Genomic DNA, 16,713 nt, shown 5'->3' on the forward strand with positions numbered 1-16,713 from the left:
AATGGTAGATTTGACCTAGTTTAATAAATGCTTGCTTGTTTTAAACTAATTTAGACTTCACTTGAGCAAACTTCTTGTTGTGGTGTGATTTTATTTTAAAGGTTTGGAAATATCCTGAAAATCTCAAACAACTACCAATGTATGCCATATTGTATCTTGGACATCTGATTATTTGATGAGATGTGGACCTATATTGAGTCTGAATACAAATTTTATAACTTTAATTTTTGCTCATGGGGTTGTACATTTATTGCAGGAAGGGCAATAGCATTGAGAATTCTAGAAGTGGTGAAAGCAAAAGACATTTTTCTTTGTTTAAAAAATCTTTAAGAATAATTTATTTTTAAATTCAACAGTGATGAATTATGGGATTTATGACATACATAGAAGTAAATGCATGATAATAACAGCATAAAAGTTAGAAAAGGGAGATGCAAGTATACTGCCATGAACTTTTTTACAGTACTTATAATGGTAAATGACATAAGATCAGCACGTGATAGGTTACAGAGTTACGTTGCAGTCCCTGATCAACCATTATGAAGGAGAAAACAAAGAAGCATGGCTAGTAAGTCAGTAGAAAAGATAAAAGGGAATAAAAAATATTTAAGACAAACAAGGTGCAAACAACAGATGGGACATAGAAACCTTTAGAAGGATGGGTGACTTTTAACCAAATCATATTTATACTTATATGATTAGATATAAATGTATGTCATGGTATCACATGTAAAAAGCAGATTGACTAAAAAGTAAGACCCGGCTATGTCCTGTTTACAAGAGACTGATTTTAAATATAAGATCATAGATACATTAAAGGAAAAGGATAGGAAAAGACACATCATGAAAACACGTCAAAAGGAACCAGAAAACTTTATTTTAATGTCAAAGTAGACTTTAGAACAAGAAATATGACCAGGAATAAAGAGAGATCACATTTTGATAATTGATTTATCCAAAGAATCCAACTACCCAAAATGTTTATGCAGCTAACATCTCAGCTTCGAAATACAGCAAAAATAGATAGAACCGAACACTTTTTATTGTAAGCTTTTAAGTTTCTCAACAGAGATTCTCTTACTACTGGAATGTTCATAAATCTAAATTCCATGGATGAGAAGGATTTACTATATAATATTTAAACCATTAATACTTGTACTATTTTTGTGAAGATAAAAATCTAATTTCTAACATTAATGCATTCAGGAGTATTAATTAAAATATTTACTCAAGAAATATTTAATATGTGCCAACTACATACCAAACACTTCATATATATTAATTAGCATAATAATTCACATTCAGTTCAGTTCAGTTCAGTTCAGTCGCTCAGTCGTGTCCGACTCTGTGGGACCCCATAGACGGCAGCCCACCAGGCTCCCCTATCCCTGGGATTCTCCAGGCAAGATCACTGGAGTGGGTTGCCATTTCCTTCTCCAACTAGCAGAGTCTAAATACCTACAAGAAACCATGAAAAATTTTCCAGAAAGCATACTATGATTTTAAAAGTCTATATTTAATACTACCGTATTTTTTTTTCATTTATTTTTATTAGCTGGAGGCTAATTACTTTACAATATTGTAGTGGTTTTTGCCATACATTGACATGAATCAGCCATGGATTTACATGTGTTCCCCATCCTGAACCACCCTCCCACCTCCCTCCCTATCCCATCCCTCTGGGTCATCCCAGTGCACCAGCCCCGAGCACTTGTCTCATGCATCCAACCTGGACTGGCGATTTGTTTCACACTTGATAATATACATGTTTTGATGCTGTTCTCTCAGATCATCACACCCTCGCCTTCTCCCATAGAGTCCAAAAGTCTGTTCTATACATCTATGTCTCTTTTTCTGTCATGCATATAAGATTATCATTACCATCTTTCTAAATTCCACATATATGCATTAGTACACTATATTGGTGTTTATCTTTCTGGCTTACTTCACTCTGTATAATGGGCTCCAGTTTCATCCATCTCATTAGAACTGATTCAAATGTATTCTTTTTAATGGCTGAGTAATATTCCATAGTGTATATGTACCACAGCTTTCTTAACCATTTGTCTGCTGATGGGCATCTAGGTTGCTTCGAGGAAACCAGAACTGAAAGAGACATGTGTACCCCAATGTTCATTGCAGCACTGTTTATAATAGCCCGGACATGGAATACTACCGTATTAATAATGGGTTGACCAAAAAGTTTGTTTAGGAGTTCTTCCATGCTGTTAAAATAGTTGTAAGTAGATGGTTTGAAAAAACTTGAATGAACATTTTGATGAACCCAGTATTTGTCAGGGTTTCTCCTTGTGGCTCAAACAGTAAAGAATCTGCCTGCAATGCGGGAGACCTGGGTTTGATCCCTGAGTTGGGAAGATCCCCGAAGGAGGGTATGGTAACCCACTGCAGTATTCTTGCCTGGAGAATCCCGTGGACAGATGAACCTGGCGGGCTACAGTCCATGGGGCTGCAAAGAGTTGGACACGACTTAGCGATTAAGCACAGTACAGCACAATATTTGCTAAATGAATGAATAGATGCTATTTCTCCTGTCAAACGATATTATCAGGGCTTGAAAAGTTTAGTCGCTTAGTTGTGTCTGACTCTGCGACCCCATGGACTGTAGCCTACCAGGCTCCTCTGTCCATGGGATTTTCCAGGCAAAAATACTGGAGTGGGTTGCCATTTCCTTCTCCAGAGGATCTTCCCGACCCAGGGATCAAACCCGGATCTCCCACATAGTAGGCAGACGCTTTACTGTCTGAGCCACCAGGGAAGTCTTCAATTAATTTATTGTTGGAGTCTTAATTAAGTCTTCTTGATTAATTGATGTGTTTAAAATAGCTAAATAGTGAGATTTGTGGAAAATATTGGATTTTCTAGAATTGATAGAATCTTCCTATTGTAATATTTCCATGACCTTATTAATTAACCAAATCTTAAAAACTTGTTTTAGTAAAGGAATTAGAAATGAATCAAAGAAATATGGGAAGCACATTGGTTTAAAAAAATAGGATTGAAATAAAAGTATATGTTCTGATTGCAACCATAACTCAAAAACTATTTTGAGGCTCATCAAAACATCAAAACCTATGACAGTCATCTTCATATTCATATCTCAGACATGTTCACTCTTTAAATCTCTTGGAATAGGGTTAGCAGAATTCAAGGGTTGCTAAGGAAACATATCAAGCACAAACATAAAAAGCATAACAAGTTCAAAGGGTTCTGGGGACTTATTATAAAGACCTAAAACCTGCCAAATAATTGGAACAATAAAAGTGGAAAATTAATTTCAAGCAAGACTAAACATTTCAACCAAGTGCTGAGAAAATTTTGAAGAATATATACATATGGGAAAAAGAGGTGAGGACTTTTAAAGATTCAAGTGGTTAATTAACGAAGACTGAAGCCAAATGCAAGCACTGGGAGTATAGCAGAAAAATTTGGTTTCTGGTTTCACAAAGGGGAATTTGCTTTAATCAAATTTATTAGTAAGAAGGATGAGGGTAGAGAGAATAGGCTCCTTGAAGCAGTTGAAAAATAGACCAATATTCTAAGCTTTGCGATTTGATGTATTTCTTGGTCCAAGTAAAATAAAACCAGGGTGTTAAAGGAAGTAGAGACAGAAATAAGAGACTCTTTTTTATGAATAGTTTTACAAGTGCACTTAGCTCTGGAGAGACCCCCTAGGATTAGCCAATATGATGGAATTATTTTAAAGGGTCTGGGAATATACCAAGTGGCTTGCATACCAGTTGACATCACTCATAAAAATGTGTTAAAAGGTGTTTTGAGGGTCAAATGAAGAAACACTTGGAAACTTATTTGATGAAAGAATGCCAACTGACTCTTTTAGATGGGAAAGAGATGCTTCATTAACTTGTCAAAATGTCAGAAAGGTATTATTTCTGAGGAAGGAAAGAGGTGTTATAATACATGCTTTGCATTTTGATAGTGGGCAATTTATTGACATGCTTTACTGGGGTTAAAACGATCCTTTCTCTTAAAAGTGGCATAATGGGAAAATGGGTAGATTGAACTGAAACTTGCTTAATGGGAAGAAACAGATGTCATTTGTCAACTGAAGCATTGCTAGTTCAGAAAATCACTGTCTATCTCTAGAGGATTTTGTTTAGGCAGCCATGAGAACAGTCTCTCCTTTCTAGACATCAGTGTAGAATAGATGTAAGCCCTGAGTGTATAGGCAGACTCATACTATACTTGATGTGTGATATAAGGTTCAAAAATTTATTTTTTAATAAAATTTCAAAGCTAAGGGAAACAGTCCCATCTGAGACATCAGTTTGGCAGCCTCTATATTCATTTCAGGGATCCTGCCTTTGGATAAGTCATTCTTGGAATTTCTCTTGTGGAATTGTCCCACAAGACCATGGCAAGCTTCAAAAATTATATTTAACAGAGAAAAATGTTCATACTTTGAGTGCAAATATTACATTTGGGAGAGATCCAAAGAAATCAGAGTCTCAGCTGGTAAAGAAAGTGAGAGATTAAACTGTTACTAATTTTTTAAAAAACGGGGTGTAACTATTAAGTCAAGAAAGGGACATTCTTTTGTGGCTTGTAATCTGGTTTTCAAAGTCATTCCCAAAGCATTTGAAACATACTTTGATCAGTGAGATATGGTTGTTACAGGACGAAGGATTCTCAAGGTGATGGCTTTGAAAGATAAATTTAGTATAAGTTCCAGTATGTTGGCTAGAGAGCCAGTCTCATGGTGTTTATGGTTTTAACTTATAAAGAGAGAGAAGTAGAGGGTGTTGATGTCTAGTGAAAATTTCTTGATGATTTTAAGACATGGAGCAATACACAGTTAAATTTTTATAGAACAATAAAGAGTCAAGTTTTTGATGTAGTATATATAGAGGAAAGAGTGTGGTACCTATTGGAAGGCCAGAGCTGGGGCTATGTGAAACTCAGATCAGTCACTTTGACAAAAAAGGTTGGGGAGGGATAAATTAGAAGTTTGGGATTAACATATACATACCAGAATATATAAAACAGATAATCAACAAGGATTTAACTGTATAGCACAGGGAACTCTACTCAATATTCTGTAATAAACTTATATAGGAAAATAATCTGAAAAAGAATGGATGTGTATATGTAACTGACTCACTTTGCTATACAACTGACTCTAATACAACATTGTAAATCAGTTATACTCCAAAGATAAAGATGAAATAAAAAAGTCAAAGTGAAAAACTTTTAAAAATTATAAAAAAGAAAGCAGAAAGAGAGAGGGAGGGAAGTAAAGAGAGGGAAAATGTAAGAAGAAAGAAAATGAAGAAAAGAAAGAAAAAGGAGGGAAGGAGAGGTAGGTGAAAGAAGCAGCCAACTCTTTCTTCAATATAACATAAATTTAAGACTAGTGGAGTTGTAATTAATGATATATCACGTCTTACAAAACTGACAAATACAAGAAAAACAAAAAATGAAATGTCAATAAATAGCAGATTTTCAAGTGTGGCAGTTTTGAAGAACATCTGCTAATCTGCATGCATTCCTGTTGTTCAATCGCTAAGCCATGTCTGACTCTTTGTAACTCCATGTTCCTGCAAATATATTCATTTATCAAAATAGAGCTCATTTTCCAGTCTGTGCTAGTATCTTCTATGTGATGGAACATGGGGGTTCTGGATACCTTAGAAATGTGTTTATTATAAACAAATATGAAAACTACAGCTTACCTGGACCTTTGAAAGACTACTTCAAACAAATGGATTAAAAAATTTAACACACACACACAAAATAGAGTTATGCTTACTTTTGGAAGATGGGCAAAATATTACTGTTCAAACTGGAGAGGGATTGTGAGGTTCCAATGAGATACTGTAGAAGAAAACACTTGAGATGTCTAATACTTGGTAAATATAATTTCATAGAAAATATTTTATGAGGGAAAAGTAGAAGCATATAAAGACACTGGACTTCCTTGAAACGTTAAGCTGTTACTTGAATTTATCAGAAGCAAAATATGAACTTTGTCACAATTTTTTTTATGTAAATGATAAAGAAATAGTACTTGCCTTCCAGTTATCACATGGAAATACAAACTAAGTGAATATTTGCAGAAATGTCTGGAGAGAAAGGCCCTGTATGAAGTGTAAGTTTATTTTATGTGAAGTGGCCTGGCAGGTGCCTGGCATAAAACCAGGTTACAATATATCCTATTTATTATGAATGTGGTTAGTAGTAATGTACCAGGATTTGTCTTTCAATCTAATACTTTCATATTTACATATTTAGAACTTAGATTTGAGCATATTCTCTAGCAAAAATTCTGATGCTTTATTTCTGATGCTTTTATTTCCTTAGCACACTAACTGTGGACCAGAAGATCGTAGAGAAGGGAAAAATAACCTGCCTTTAGCAACAACAACAAAAAAATCCACCAAGTAATGGCAAATATGACTTCAACAACATGAATTACTCTGGGCACAAAAGAGTAAGAACAAAAGACCTGAGCCTGATTTTCAGATTTCTAAATTACATGTTGAAATTGAGCATATAAAAAAATACAAGCATTACACAAAATGCCCTGAACTTAAGAGGCATTTTTCATTTGGCATGGCAATATTCTCAGACAGCTAAAAGAATGAAATTTTGTCTTTACTTTTTCTTCTCTATTACTGCACCAGGCTAGTGTGTGCTGTAAATTAGCTCATTATGCCCAGGGTAGGATATTGAATAGTCTTATTCAATTGTTACAAAAATGGCAGTAATACATTTTAGAAGTCAGACCCTTTGCTAGTCTCTCTGATATTCTGTAATGTGAAGCCAGTGATTGTATAAACTGGACTTTGCTCTGTGAAAATTCAGGCTCTGAGATGCAGCAGAAAGGAGTGAGGACCCTGCAGATGCTGGCACATAAGGCTGATACCACAGAAAAGCCAGCCCGTTTTATTTGACAGGGTCCAGAATCTATCTTTATTGAGGCTTCAGGACACCAGGGAGGCAGACACCCTGCAGCCTTGATCCTCACATATTAGCAGTTCTCTCTCTCTATCACATGGAATGTTTCCAAAATATCTTCTCCATTTTTTTTTTTTTCCCTGAAGCCAGAGACTAGAACTATCGTTTGATGGGATAAGAGCAGTAACTCACACTTAACTTCATGGACATTTCATGAAGTACCCAACTACTTATTGTGAAAACTGCATGCTTCTTGATCCAGACAGAGATATTCTGTGTGAGTGTGTAAGAGAAATGACCTTATTTAGATATTTTAAATCTATTTATGATATAGATGTATATTTAATGTTGATGTGTTAATTTGGGTAGGGGGAGAGTATTTGCAACATTAAGCAAAATTTGGTAATCTCTCTTAGACAGAACCCAGTCTATGCCAAGAATGGCTGACTAGAAGGGTTGGAAGAAGGTCAGGTGAGATATTAGCCTGACTGAAGACCAAAGTGTTCTCTAGGTAAGGCGATAATAAACCATGTTCATGGGACAGTTTGTTTATAAATATTGATGTAACTCACAGGGTTACGAGTTTATATAGGATAAAGAGAAGCTTAATGATTTTCAGGACAAAGCCCCAAATCACTGTTCTGTTTCAAATTTAAGGAATGTAAGGGGATTGATGAGAATAAGTGTATTTAATTCAGGAAACTGTTTTTGAGTTAATTAATGGTGGGTGCTTTGTGCACTGCATGGAGTAAAAGCATCAAGAATAACTTCATGATTTATAAGGCCTAAATTCTACATTAATGTCATAGGTTTGTATTTTAAATTTAAGGCTCTAAATTGCATCTTGACAGTTTAAAACATTCTTAGAAAAAAATGGAACATAAGAATAATAATAATGACTTAAGAAATGGCATCGAGTGTTTCCTTTTGTCCCTGGAAGACTAATGAAAGGAGGTGAAGGGAAGATGCTTATCTTCATACTGTTTATTCACATATTTATGAATTCTCACTATGGGTCGGGAGCCATTCAAGGAGATGAAGACATAGAAATGAACAAAATGGACAAGGCCTTCATAGATCTTATGTTTTTGTAGGGGAAACAGACAATAGGCAAATGTCAAGTTGATATGGAGTATGTCAGACGGTGTCAGAAAATACTTGTGGAGAACAATAGCCAACATTACTCTTTAGGTTGGGTGGATGGGTAGGGTAGGGACTGTTAATTTTATATTAAGTTATCATGGAAAACCTCAGAGGGTAGGTGACTCACAGATAAGGATTCTGAGCTGAGGGTACAGGCCATATATACATGTGAGGATCAAGACTTTAAAAAATTGATCCATTTATATAAGAAGATTGTCATTGTAGTGTATAATTAAGGCTTTAATGCATTACACAATTATCATTTCTTTTTAGTTGTTGGAATAATTAAGTTCCAGTCTTTTCACAATTTGGTGATTTTAAGGCAATACTGTTGTCCATATTCACTATACTGTGGACTGGATATCTGGGACTTACTGACTACTCGTGGCAAGTTTATATCCTTAAACAGCTTCGATTCCAAACCCCTGGGTTTCCCTGGTGGCTCAGCTGGTAAAGAATCTGCCTGCAATGCGGGAGACCTGGGTTCAATCCCTGGGTTGGGAAGATCCCCTGGAGAAGGGAACGGCTGCCCACTCCAGTATGCTGGCCTGGAGAATTCCATGGACTTTACAGTCCATGGGGTCGCAAAGAGTCAGACACAACTGAGTGACTTTCACTTTCACTTTCATCCCAAACCCTGGCCTTCCTCCCCTGGTGACTACCATTTTACTCTCTGAGTTTGGCTCTTTTAGATTCCACATGTAAGTGATATCATACAATATTTGTCTTTCCCTATCTGATTTATCTTACTTAGCATAATGCTTTCAGGGTCCATCCATGATGTTGCTGGAGTATGAAGACTCTAAGTCAAGAAAAAACTTGGCCTGATTTAGGAACACACAGTTGTTTCAAAAAGTTTGCTGGAGTGTTACATAAATTAGTTAACATGTGTAAAGAGTAACTAGGCATGCCTGCCTCTAGGTCTGTTGTTAAGTGTGAATTCTTCTATATTGGGCACTGGAGAAATGGGCTTTCTTAGAGAAATTGTCCTAGTTCTGTGTAGGACTTTTTCTTTTTTCATGGATCTAGTTCTTTGCTACCCACTGATTTTCTTACCTTAATGCAAACTGTTTTTGAGTACTTAGTATGTGCTGAATATAGTGCTAAATTGTTGCTTCTGTTTAGTCGATCTGTGGTGTCCAACTCTTTTGCAACCTCATGTACTGTAGCCCGCCAGGCTCCTCTGTCCATGGGATTTCTCAGGCAAGAATACTGGGGTAGGTTGCCATTTACTCCTCCAGGGGATCTTCCCGACCCAGAGATTGAACTCAGATCTCCTGCATTGGCAGGAAGACTCTTTACCACTGAGCCACCAAGGAAGCCTATAGTGCTAAACTCTGTACACCCATATCTTTAAAAAATTTATTTTATTTATTTTTTAACACCAAAATATTTTGTATCGGGGTATAGCTGATTAGCAATGTTGTGATAGTTTCAAGTGAGCAGCGAAGGGACTCGGCCATACATATACATATATCCGTTCTCCCCCAAACCCCACTCTCATTCAGGCTGGTATGTAACAGCGAGCAGAGTTCCATGCGCTCTACAGTAGGTTCCTGTTTCTAATCCACTCTAAACATAGCAGTGTGTACATGTCCTTCCCCAAATCCCCAACCATCCATTCCCCTCAGCAACCATGAGTTCATTTTCTAAGTCTGTGAGTCTCTTTCTGTTTTGCAAGTAAGTTCATTTGTATCATTTCTTTTTAGATTCCACATATAAGGGATGTCATATGATATTTCTCCTTCTCCATCAGATGCACCTCATTCAGCATGACACTCTGCAAGTCCGTCCATGTCTTTGTAAATGGTCTTGTTTCATTCTTTTTAATGGCTGAGCAATATTCCATTGTATGTATACACCACATCTTCTTTATCCATTCCTCTTGATGGACATTTAGACTGTTTCCATATCTTGGTCATTGTAAATAGTGCTGCAATAAACACTGGGGTACATGGGTCTTTTCAGGCCGTGTTTTTCTCTGGATATATGCCCAGGAGTGGGGTTGCAGGGTCCCATGGCAGCTCTATTTTTAGTTTTTTATGGAACCTCCATACTGTTCTCCATAGTGGCTGTACCAATTTACATTTCCATGTACACACATATCTTACTTAATGATTTTATCAGTCTTTTTTTTTTTTTGCTGAGAAATCAGTATTTTAAAAATTATTTTCTTAATTTAATTTGTATTTTATATTGGAGTATAGTTGATTTACAATGCTGTGTGAGTTTCAGTGTACAGCAAAGTGACTCAGTTATACATATATCTATTCTTTTCCAGCTTCTCTTCTCATGTAGATTATTACAGTGTTGGGTAGAGTTCCCTGTGCTATACAGTAGGTCCTTGTTGACACTCTATTTTATATATAGTAGTATATATATGTTAATCCCAAACTCCCAATTTATCCCTCCCTCCCCTCCTACCTTTCCCCTTTGGTAACCATAAGCTTGTTTTCCTTGCCTGTGAGTCTCTTTCTGTTTTGGAAATGATTTCATTTGTATCATTTTTTAGATTCCATGATATGTGATATCATATGATATTTGTTTTTCTCTGTATGACTTACATCACTCATGATAATTGCTAGGTCTATCCATATTGTTGCAAAAGGCATTATTTCATTATTTTTCATGGCTGAATAATATTTCATTGTATATATATACCACATCCTCTTTATCCATTCCTGTGTTGAAGGACGTTTAGGTTGCTTCCATGCCTTTGCTATTGTAAACAGCGCTGCAGTGAACACTGGGGGCATGTATCTTTTTGGATTATGTTTTCTCTGCATATATGCCCAGGAGTGGGATTGCTGGATCATATGGTAGCTATTCTTAGTTTTTAAAGCAATCTCCACACTGTTCTTCATAGTGATTGTGCCAATTTACATTCCTTCCAACAGTGTAGGAAGTTTCCTTTTCTCCACACCCCCTCCAGCATTTACTGTTCGTAGACTTTTTGATCATGGGCCTTCTGACCAGTGTGAGGTGATACCTCGTTGTAGTTTTGATTTACATTTCTCTAATAATTAGCAATGCTGGGCATCTGATTTTCTCAGTTTTGAAGGCTGAAAGTCATTGAGGTTAAGTTGTCCAATGTACAAGCCAGTGAGTGACCGAAACAGAGTTAGCACTTTGTTTCATGACTGATGCCGTATTGCAGACAACTTCAGTAAAGCTTGGACTGAAGTTGTAATTTTCTTGCATTTAGTATCATGTACAAACTGAAAAAGAAATCTCCTTGTCTACAGTTGTTAAAAATTTAGCCTTTACACCAGCTTCATTAATTTTTGTAGATATATATTTTCTAAATTATATTCTTTGGAAAACTATACCAGAACATTTTAAACAATTTTTATACAAAAAATGGTCCCATGGCCAAATAATTTTTAGAAACACTAGGTTATATGAAGATAAATAAGCTATTTGAATGCAGGGCTTCTTAAAAGTCTTTACAATTCTAATGTGCATTGAACATCTGCAGGAGGTGAATGTTTTCAACTTATTTTTATCAGTGGAGAGACTGTTGTGAAACACCTAGTAATATTTCAATGAACTAATTTTTATAGAGCACAGTTTTAGAAATGATGCTTTAGTTATTTCACTTCCTATGAGCATACTACCCAGGTTCATAGAGTGCAGGGAGTTTATGATACTTCCATGAGAATGCACTCTGGTTATTGCTTACTGCAAAATACTTTCTTTTCTGTGCTGCCCCAATTTGAAGGAACTCCTGTAATTTGAATTTTGGTGGTAAAATACAATATTCAGGGTGAGTGACATTTAACTTTCCTTCCAATATTTAGAAATCCCTTAGTGTTGATGTGTAGGTTATACTTACAAATATATGTCTCTTTTATCCCTTCTTACTCATTTTCAGTAGCTGGGACTAAGGAAGAGAAAGATCTGTCCATCTTCTTCTTTGTTGTTTGCTGTTTAACTCTTTCTTGTCTTTCTTTGTGTAGTTTTGTCTTTTATACCTGATTCAAAAGTTATGGATGAGTTTCAAGTAGGGCTATTCTGGCCTCATAGGTAACATCACAATTTGCTTTGAACAAACACTTTTATCTTTGGCTTGTAAATGAGCCTTCTGCTCATTGATTATACCTCGATGGGGCTTTGGAATAAGTTAACAACAGAATAGGGCTTCCCAGGTGGTTCAGTGGTTAAGAATTCGCCTGCCAAGCAGGAGATGTGGGTTTGATCCCTCGGTGGGGAAGATCCCCTGAAGAAGGAAATGGCAACCCACTCCAGCATTCTTGCCTGCAAAATCCCATGGACAGAGGAGCGGGGTCACAAAAGAGTTGGACTCTATTGGCGACTGAACAACAACGGAAGAGAGAAATGTACAGGAGACATGTCTAAAATGTACTATATCCTTTTCTTGGATTCTTGCTTTCTGGGGGTCCCAGTTAACTTGAGAAGACTTACTTTCCAAAACATCTTTTCACTCTTCAGAATTTCTCCGACCAAGTGGTCAGCAGAACCTGAGTTGGTTGGTGCCCTGAATAACCATTTGTTTATTTCCATTCTGTTACACAGTTTCTAGGGGCTTCTCTGATAACTCAGATGGTAAAGAATCCACCTGCAATGTAAGAGACTGGGGTTCAGTCCCTGGGTTGGGATGATCCCCTGGAGAAGGGGTTGGCAACCCACTCCAGTATTCTTGCCTGGAGAATTCCATGGACGGAGGAGCCTGGTGGGCTGCAGTCCATGGGGTCACAGAGTCAGAACACTGAGCAACCAGCATACACACACACATACACATTTTCTAGAAGTTAAGTGTTCCTTGGGGCTAATAGTCTTTGTTGGAGCAAGTTGGCTCATTGTTTCTGGGCAGACTTCTCCTTCCATTTCCCCAGGCTCTTCTTTAGAAGGTGTGACAGCTTCTACCAACCCTGATTTTTCTCTTGTGCTCCTGTGGTATGGTGTCCCACGGTCACACATCGTGAGCCACCTGAGAAAAAAAATCTGGGCACAGCATACTGGGACCCTAGGGCCTGGTGAGATCCACAGATGGTTGCACACATCGTCCCCGAATCAAACTCACAAAGTGTTTCTGGTAGGAAATTTCTGTTATTCTCCTCAGGAAATGTATGCCAAAAGCCAGCAGTCACTTTTCTCCTTCAGATTTTAAGAGTGATTCACACTAAGGTGGCCAGAGCTGGCTAAAGTCACCATGGCTGACACCCTTCTAGAAATGGTGACTGTTGGTAAGATCCCAGCAAGGTTTTGAGGCGGCGGCCCCTTACTGGCAGCAACTTTGGTCAGTGGGTAAGGCCTCTGCCTGGGGCACCAGGCCCTGTTGGCCAGGCGCCCTTTCGCAGCAGCTTTCAGCAGATTAGCTCATAGCTGAATCCTCTCGGTGGTAGAAGGCATTAGTGCTAAGTGCCCCACAATACCTTCAAAAAATTTCCTCCAAGTCCTTTGAAGTCGTATTGGTCAAGCAGGTCTATGTTACACCATACCCCCCTGTCCTGTCACTCGATTCCCTTTCATTCATAAAATTGTCCAATTTTTGAGCTGGAAGAAAGCATCTCTAAGATCAGCTCCTTATTTGGTAGCTGCGAGACACAGGCCTCAGAGAAGTGTCCCGATTGCTTAGTGTTATAAGGAATCGGGTTCAGCCAAGACTGGGATTGTTTTTTTTTTTTTTTTACCTGTGCTCTCCCCCGCAACCCCAACCAAGTCCAGAGCCATTCCTACCAGTTGCACTGCTGCAGAATGCTCTGAATGTGAGTCCTGAGACACGAGTTAAGTTCTTTGCAAGGAGCAAAGGGAAGTGACTCAGACTAAGCCAAGTAAGACAAAAGACATATCCCGAGGCTATAAAATGGATCCTCTTTCCGAACTGCAAATGGAGAGTCAAACCTAAGCACTCTCTTGTCACTCTGTTGCCACTTGAGTTGAGAAGCAATTTTGATCTGAAAGCATATGGCAAATAGGGACGTTACTGAGGTGAAGGGAGCATAGTGTGTCCCAGTTTACCCATGGGTCAGGGTACTCTCCAGAAATTGGGATGGTTTGCTGAGTGACTGAGCTTGGTGATCCTGAAGAAGCTAAAGAAATACTACCAGCATGCAATACAGTAGTAACCAGGGATTTCTATTTATTTGATTACTTGAATAACTCTATTCATTGATGATTTTTAAAAGCACAAAGGAGGGTAATGTTTTGGCCTTTGTTAATAAATTGTTAAGTAATCACTATTCTTGTTTTATTAAAATTCAAGCTGTTAGCAAAACAACTATATCCATTAACCCAGTAATGTGTTGTAGTGCTTCATTCTTTGTCTTAGTAAGATTTACAACATCTAATAATAAAATCCTTAAAAAAATGTTTTTGGAAACAATTTGAAATTTAAAGGAAACAAATTGCCTATCTAAAGAAGGGGAACTGGAGTGTGTTGTTTAGAAAATTCCATTCTGAGTTGCTATCCTTTAAAGTATATCATATAGAAGGATCAATACTGACCAACTGTATTAGACCTATATTAGACCTATATTATACAAGTCTAATATCTAATAATATATGATTTTAATATATCTTATCATATATGATTTTTATCTTTTTTCCTCTGTTTCTAAGTGTATGGAATATTTGAGAAATTTGCCCTTTGTCAAGAAGAATAGGAATATCATGGTAGATTATTATGTAGGTAACACATTCTATTTTAAATGTTTTATATCTACATTGTATCCCTTTAACTGTTTTATAAAGCTCAGTAAAGTATATTCATTTGGAAGTTGAAACATTATGAAGTATCTAGAAGTAATCCTGCTTGTCAGTTCAGAGAGATGGACATTGATTGACTTTTTGAATGCATTTATCTGTGGGAGCATTTATACACAGTGGACTTAGAAAATGATATCATGGAAACAAAATGCACATATTTTGTTTTCCTCTTTTTTTATTGACATAAAATTCATGTGACATAAAATTCACCATTTTAACCATTTTAAAATGTACTCTCCTGTGATATCGTGCATCTATTGCCCTAATTCTAGAACTCTTTTATTCAGAACTCTTAAAATAAATTCTATACCCAAAGCTCCCCCACCCCCTGGCAACCACAAATTTACTTTCTGTCTTTATGGATCTGCCCAATCTGGGCATTTCATATAAATGGGATCATGTAATATGTAGCCTTTTTAACTTAGCATACTATTTTCAAGATTTATCCAAGCTATAGCATGCATCAATACTTTATTACTTTTTTATGACTGAATAATAATCTGTTGTATACACCACATTTCATTTATTTATTCATCAATTGATGAATATTTGAGTTGCTTCCGCTTTTTGACATTATGGTTAATATTGCCATGAACATTCTTGTACAAGTTTTCATCTGAGCATATGTTTTCAGTTCTCCTCGTTATGTACATAGGAGTAGAATTGCTGGGTCACATGGTAACTCTATTTTTAACTTTTTGAGGAACTGTCCAGTTGGACAGTCACCAAACCATTTTACATCCTCACCAGCAATATATGATGGTGAATGTTCCAATTTCTCCATCATCTCCCCTACATTTATTTTCTGTTTTATTTGATTTTGTTTTATTTAAATTATAGCCATTCTGGAGACTATCTCATTGTAGTTTTGATTAGTACTTTCCTAATAACTAATGATGTTGAGTATATACCAATTTTCATCTACACCTTTATGCTAAATGAAGTACCAAATGTAATTGAACAGAAAACTCAAGCAGGGTATGTAAACAAATATTATTATACAAACACCATGTCAATAAGATGCAATTTCTAGTCTGTAACATTCATGTGTATATTTCCTATAAAATTCCAGTTACTTATACTCACAGGCATATATGAAATAGTCTCATGGAAATTAAGGGCTTCCCAAGTGGCTCAGCAGTAAATAATCCACCTGCAATACAGGAGACGCAGGAGACATGGGTTAGATCCCTGGGTTGGGAAGATCCCCTGGAGGAGAAAATGGCAACCCACTCCAGTATTCTTGCCTGGAGAAACCCATGGACAGAGGAGCCTGGTGGGATACAGTCCATGGAATTGCCAAGAGTCAGAAACGATTTAGTGTGACTAAGCTGCAACAATAGCAGTGTGGAAGTTGAAGAGGGATCTGGGAAGTTGGAACTTTCAGCTGATTGATACAGACCTGAGTGACTTTCTGAAAAAACATGGGTCTTTCAGTAGCTGTCATGGTGACTGCCTTCAATAACTCTTTAAGTGCTCATTATGGTCATTATGGTTTTTCTCTTTCTTCTCTTCCAGACTAGACACAAGCTGTCACCTGACTTTTCTTTCTCTTGTGAGTGTAATAATCCACTTTCAAATGTGGGCCCTGAAGCTCTCTACTGACAATCTGTTGAAAAGGTGTTTAAAATAATAGTAATAGATGCTTAGTGGTTTCTTGATAAGATTACATTAGGGCTTTAGAAGATGGATTATGTGATGACCATTTTGACTGTTTAGTTACTTCTCCCTTTTTGTTATTAGGTTATTTTTGGAAACATGACACTTAGCTGCTGCTGCTGCTGCTAAGTCGCTTCAGTTGTGTCTGACTCTGTGTGACCCCATAGACGGCAGCCCACAAGGCTCCTCCGTCCTTGGGATTCTCCAGGCAAGAACACTGGAGTGGGTTGCCATTTCCTTCTCCAA

At 37.1% G+C, this 16,713-nt stretch overlaps 1 long non-coding RNA gene across 1 annotated transcript in view; it reads left to right on the top strand.

The window, feature by feature from the left end:
• The window catches only part of LOC122422857, a 68,352-nt gene extending 61,250 nt beyond the window's left edge, over positions 1 to 7,102 (top strand). Inside the window, exon 4 of the long non-coding RNA XR_006263986.1 lies at positions 6,340 to 7,102. This is a non-coding gene — a long non-coding RNA (uncharacterized LOC122422857). The remainder of the gene's footprint in view (positions 1 to 6,339) is intronic.
• Positions 7,103 to 16,713: the final 9,611 nt, after the last annotated feature.

This window comes from Cervus canadensis, chromosome 20 (assembly GCF_019320065.1).
Source record: "Cervus canadensis isolate Bull #8, Minnesota chromosome 20, ASM1932006v1, whole genome shotgun sequence".
Classification (NCBI taxonomy): Eukaryota; Metazoa; Chordata; class Mammalia; order Artiodactyla; family Cervidae; genus Cervus; species Cervus canadensis.